The 6,070-nt window shown below is 49.3% G+C and overlaps 1 pseudogene; it reads left to right on the top strand.

Moving 5' to 3' along the window:
- Positions 1–3,661: 3,661 nt before the first annotated feature.
- LOC115830453 lies at positions 3,662–5,834 on the top strand (annotated as a pseudogene).
- The last annotated feature ends 236 nt before the right edge of the window (positions 5,835–6,070 follow it).

Below are 6,070 nucleotides of genomic sequence, written 5' to 3'. Positions count from 1 at the left end.
ATACATTTTAAGGCAAGAAGCATGAGGGGAAATTCAACCTCTTATTGCCAAATTCTTGCCATATGAGTTATGAAGGCCATGAGAACCTCCTTACAATACTCGCATGTTACCAGATAAAAAGCCTAATGGCAAGTACAGATTTGTCAGAACCCTTAGAGCATTCAGAATGCAGTTGTCTCCATACACCTCATTGTCCCCAAAACTTACCAAGTCACAGGGGATGCAAGCTGGTTTACATTCTTAAATCTGAAAGATGCACTTTTCTGCATCTCAATGCATCTAGATTCATAATATGTTTGCCTTTGAATGGACTGATCCAGATACGGATTCAGCCTCAAAACTAACCTGGACAGTCATCTCTGAAGGGTTCTGGGATAGACCCCACTTATTTGAAAATGCTGTAGCTAAGGATTTAAGGAATCTACAATTGGAAAGGGACATAATTATTCAGTATGTAGGTGACTTGCTCACTGCTAGCCCAACTAAAGAAGACGCAAATAATAATTCTGTTAAGTTGGTAAATTTCCTGGGAACTTGCAGATACAGGATATCACCATAGAGGGCTCAGATTTTGACTCAAAGACTTAAATATTTGTAATCTGTCTTAACCTCTGGAACTGATTAACATCCCTAGAAGATGAAAAAGTTATTTTAGTCACCCAAGGGTCCCAGTCCAACAAATGACTATGGGCTTTTTTAGGAGATGCCTGGGTACTGCTTCTTATGGGTGACCAGATTTGGACATGTAGCCAAGCCTCTATATGATACACTAAAGGGAAAGATTTAGAGCTCGTAGAATGTAATGAGAACTGCAAGTAAACCTTCAATACTCTCAAGGAGAAATTGGGCTCTGCTGCAGCCATGGGAGTCCCCAGGTTGGATGAGCCATGTTTCCTTTATGTGGCCAAAAAGTAAGGCATAGGCCTTGGGTAATCTTGTCCCAAAACTGGGGGACATTCCAAGGACAGTAGCCTAATTTTCTAAGCAGATAGACCAGGTGGCCTCAGGGTGTCCTTGATGTCTGAGAGCTATTGCTGCTACCACTTTTCTAGTAGGCAAAGCTAATAAACTAACATTAGCACAGCACCTACAGGTTTTTGACCCCACACCAAGGGAAGGTGGTCCTGGAAGCTAGAGGGCAGCAGTGGATAATAGGAGAATATTTATGAAAGTGTCAGGCCTTATTGATAGACACTCCAGACATAACCCTTAAAGCCTGACAAACCATAAACCCAGCTACTTATCTGCCAGAGTCCACAGGTTCTACCAGCCTTTCTGGAATACAGGCTGTATTAGTCTGTTCTCATGCTGCTAATAAAGACATATCTGAGGCTGGGTAATTTATAAAGAAAAGAGGTTTAATTGACTCACAGTTTTACATGGTCGGGGAGGCCTCATACTCATGGCAGAAGGCAAATGAGGAGCAAAGTCACATCTCTTACGTGGCAGCAGGCAAAAGAGCTTGCGTAGGGAAACTCCCCTTTATAAAACCATCCGCTGTAATCCCAGCACTTTGGGAGGCCAAAGCAGTGGATGACCTGAGGTGAGGAGATGGAGGCCAGCCTGGCCAACATGGCGAAAACCCGCCTATGCTAAAAGTACAAAAATTAGACAGGCATGGTGGTGGGCACCTGTAATCCCAGCTACTCGAGAGCCTGAGACAGGAGAATCGCTTGAACCCAGGAGTCAGAACTTGCAGTGAGCCAAGATCATGATAATGCACTCCAGCCTGAGTAACAGAGCAAGAGTCTGTCTCAAAAATAAATAATTAAACCATCAGATCTCATGAGGCTTATTCACTGTCACAAGAACAGCATGGGAAAGACCCATCCCCCGATTCAATTACCTCCCACTGGGTCCCTCCCACGATATATGGGAATTATGGGAGCTACAATTCAAGTTAAGATTTGACTGGGGACACAGCCAAAGCATGTCACAGGTTATGAAACAAATTTATTCTAGCAGGCCAGACTTAGGAGAGATGAGCCCCTTGACCATCCCAAGGAAGAGTGGTTAACAGATGCAAGTTGTTTTATGCATCGGGAAAACAGGATGGCTAGATATGCTATTATTAGTCAGCACAAGAGAATCAAGGCACAAGCCTTGCTGGCCTCGACCTCAGCTCAAAAAGCTGAGTTAATTGAACTTACTAGGCCCCTGCAGTTGGGAAAGGATTTAAAAGTTAACATTTACACTGATTCCAAGTAAGATTTTTTAGTGCTTCATGCTTATGATGCAATTTGGAATGGGTAGGGACTCCTGACCCCCAAGGGCTTTTCCATACATCATTCAGATTTTGAGCTTGTTAAAATGCTGCTGTGCTGCCAAAAAAGTGACTATAATTAATTGCAGAGGACATCAAAAGAGAGACTGACTGTGTAAAAGGAAATGCCCTTGTAGATGTCGCAGCCAAGGCTGCTGCACTGAAAGGGCCAACGAAGCTTATGGGTGTGCTGGTCAGCATACATAGAACTGGGCCAGAATACTCTGAAGAAGAACAAAAATGGGCCAGGGATTGCATTTCAGTCCAGGGCCCCTCTGGCTGGCTGAATGATGGTAATAAATTACTAATGCCAAGTACCAATCATAGGAATATAACTCAGAACTTTCATGATTCTTTTCACCCTAGAAGGGATTCTTTGTTTCTGTCAATGTCTCATTTGTTTATAGGGGTAAATCTTTTCAAGACACTAAAACAGGTGACTCAGCACTGTGAGCTCTGTGCCTGACATGACCCAAACAGGCAGCAATTTTCTCCTTCTCCAGTTAAACCTGTCCAAAATTGAGGAACCTATCCAGGTGAGAACTGGCAACTCTAATTTACCCCGATGCCTTTCTGCAGGAGATTCAAATATTTGCTAATGCTTACTGGTACCTTCACTGGTTAGATCGAGGCATTCCCCGCCCCATCTGAAAAATGTTTACCAGAAAAAAATAACTCCTCAGTTTGGGTAATCTAAAAGCCTGCAAAGTGACAATGGCCCATCTTTCACAGAAGGCTTAACCCATCACCCATCCTCAGCTTTAAGAATCCAATATCACCTTCACTCTGCATGGAGACTGCAGTCCTCTGGAAAGGTGAAAGGACTAATCCTACTCTAAAGAAGACTGTCGCTAAATGAGAGGCCTGTCTCTAACACCCACAGCTTACTCTGGGTTAGAACTGCTCCAAAGTAAAACTTATACTTAAGTCCTGTTGAGTTAACATATGGAAGGCCTTTCCTAACCACAGATCTCCTAATAGATGAAAGGATCCATCCATTACAAAAATATGTCCTCAATCTAGGACAGGTGCAAAGGCACTCTGTGAATATGGAAGCAAGAGTCTTCCCCTCCCACATGGGAGGAAAATTCAGTTTCAGCTCAACTAGGATCTCGTCTCACTAAAGACGTGGAAGGAAGTTCACCTGAGCAGCTTTCCCCAACGTGGAAAGGACCACAGCAAGGACACCTGAGCTCTCCAACAGACGTTCAACGCCAAGGGATTCACAGGTGGGTGCACCTGTGTGGAAGCAAAGCTGTTGCTTATTCTGGGTGCCCAATCCGAGGCCGAGTGAGGTGGCCGCAGGGATATTTAAGGGTTGGCGGAGGGCGGATTGGGTTGCTGCGCTTCTGCTCCTCCTTCTCACGTTTATCCTGCCGCCCTAATCCGGCCTTAGCCATGAGGGAGATTGTGCTCACGCAGGCCGGGCAGTGCGGGAACCAGATTGGCGTCAAGGTTGGCAGCTGGGGCTCTGAGGGCCCAGCCCGGGCCTGCTGGGTGGTCAGGGAAGATGTTGGCAGTGGCTGGGTGGTGACCCTGCATTGCGGCCCTTGGGATCTCTGGCGGGGACGCGGTGGAACTGGGTGCTGGCGAGGCGGCTGGGGTGGACCCCAGGGACACGGTGGCCTAGGGATGGGGGTGCGGATGAGGGTGGGGGTGAGAGAGGGGCTGGGGCGCCTTGGTGACTCAGCCCTAGCCCCTCTGGCCCCTCCCATCTCTTGCAGTTCTGGGATGTGATCTCTGATGAACATGCGATTGACTCCGCTTGTACCCACCATGGGGACAGCCACCTGCAGCTGGAGTGCATCAACGTGTACTACAATGAGGCCAGCGGTGAGACCCTCTCCTTCCCCCACCGGCCACCTGGGAACGCGGCCGTCCCCTCGCTCATGCTCTCCCACCCCACTCAGGTGGGAGGTACGTGCCCCACGCTGGGCTTGTGGATCTGGAGCCCGGCACCATGGACTCTGCGCTCGGGGCCCTTCGGGCAGATCTTCAGGCCAGACAACTTCTTTTTCGGTGAGCTGCCGGCGAGGACTGGGGTAAGGGCCGCTCAAAATCTAGGAGTTGCCCCAAGGTCATCGCTGTGGGAACTGTGCAGCCAGGGCCCCTGAACACCCTCCTATCCTCCGAGTCGAGTTGCTCAATCTGCTTCTCCTAAACGGTCTTTGGGAGGAAGGCCCGAGTGTCTCCTCAAGGTGAGGAGCTACTGATGTAAACTCCCTGCAGGGAGCTGAGCTGAGCTGGGGCCGTGGCTACTGCCTTCCCTGAAAATGGATAGGAGCCACCCGCAGCGAGGTCTGTTAGCCCATCTCAGGTTTGACTCCTGACTTAATTCCTAACAGGGGAAGCTGCTGTCCTGTAACTGGGGGGAGGGGGTTTCATTTGCTCCACCTGCAGGGCGAATGGTGCTCTCACCTCACACGTGGCACTTGGCCCTTTTTTCGTTATGGTGGTGACTACTGATGACCGTACACCTGGCCATCGAGTGACTGGCTGTACTGTCTTACAGGTCAGTGTGGGGCCGGAAACAACTGGGCCAAGGGACACTACGCCGCAGAAGGCGTGGGGCTGATGGAGTCAGTGATGGACGTTGTCAGAAAGGAGGCTGAGAGCTGTGACTGCCTGCAGGATTTCCAGCTGACCCACTCCCTGGGTGGGGGGACTGGGTCTGGGATGGGTACCCTTCTGCTCAGTGAGATCCGGGAGGAGTACCCAGACAGGATCATAAACACATTCAGCATCCTGCCCTCGCCCAAGGTGTCAGACAGCGTGGTGGAGCCCTATAATGCCATCCTCTCAGTCCACCAGCTCATAGAAAATGCGGATGAGACCTTTTGCATAGATAATGAAGTGCTATATGACATATGTTCCAGGACCCTAAAACTGCCCACACCCACCTACGGTGACCTGAACCACCTGGTGTCTGTTACCATGAGTGGGGTCACCACGTGCCTTCGCTTCCCAGGCCAGCAGAATGCTGACCTGCGGAAGCTGGCCATGGACATTGTCCCGTTTCCCCGGCTGCATTTCTTCATGCCTGGCTTTGCCCCAGTGACCAGCCGGGGCAGCCAGAAGTACCGGGACTTAACTGGCTGAGCTTACCCAGCAGATGTTTGATGCTAAAAACATGATGGCTGCCTGTGACCCCCGTCACGGCTGCTACCTAACGGTGGCTGCCATTTTCAGGGGTCGCATGCCCATGAGGGAGGTGGATGAACAAATGTTGAACATTCAAAATAAGAACAGCAGCTACTTTGCTGACTGGCTCCCCAACAATGTAAAAACAGCCATTTGTGACATCCCACCCCAGGGGCTAAAAATGTCTGCCACCTTCATCGGGAATAACACAGCCATCCAGGAACTCTTTAAGCGTGTCTCAGCAGTTTACAGCAATGATCATGCTCAAGGCCCTCCTCCACTGGTACACGGGCGAGGGCATGGATGAGATAGAATTCACTGAGGCCGAGAGCAACATGAACTACCTGGTGTCTGAATATCAGCAATATCAGGATGCCAGGCCGAGGAGGAGGAGGAGTTTGAGGAGTGTGCTGAGGAGGAGGTGGCCTAGAAGTTTCCTTTTCTAGGTAAAGGGTTGAAGCAGTGTGGATTCTTGTGTTCTGACAGCCATGTGTGGCTACGCACTTGTTCGTTTGTGTCTTCACCTCTCCTCCTGCTGCATTTTAAAGCACTTTTGTAGTATGCAGTTTTGCCTAATAAAGTATTTTCACAGCATCTGGTTTCACTTCCAACTTTCCATGGGCCCTCTGGCTACTGCTGCCACATGCGCATAGTTGTCCTGCAAGG

Source organism: Nomascus leucogenys, unplaced genomic scaffold, assembly GCF_006542625.1.
Source record: "Nomascus leucogenys isolate Asia unplaced genomic scaffold, Asia_NLE_v1 000937F_68216_qpd_obj, whole genome shotgun sequence".
Classification (NCBI taxonomy): domain Eukaryota; kingdom Metazoa; phylum Chordata; class Mammalia; order Primates; family Hylobatidae; genus Nomascus; species Nomascus leucogenys.
The sequence above is the reverse complement of the archived record's forward strand: the minus strand, read 5'-3'. Positions and strand labels throughout refer to the sequence as shown.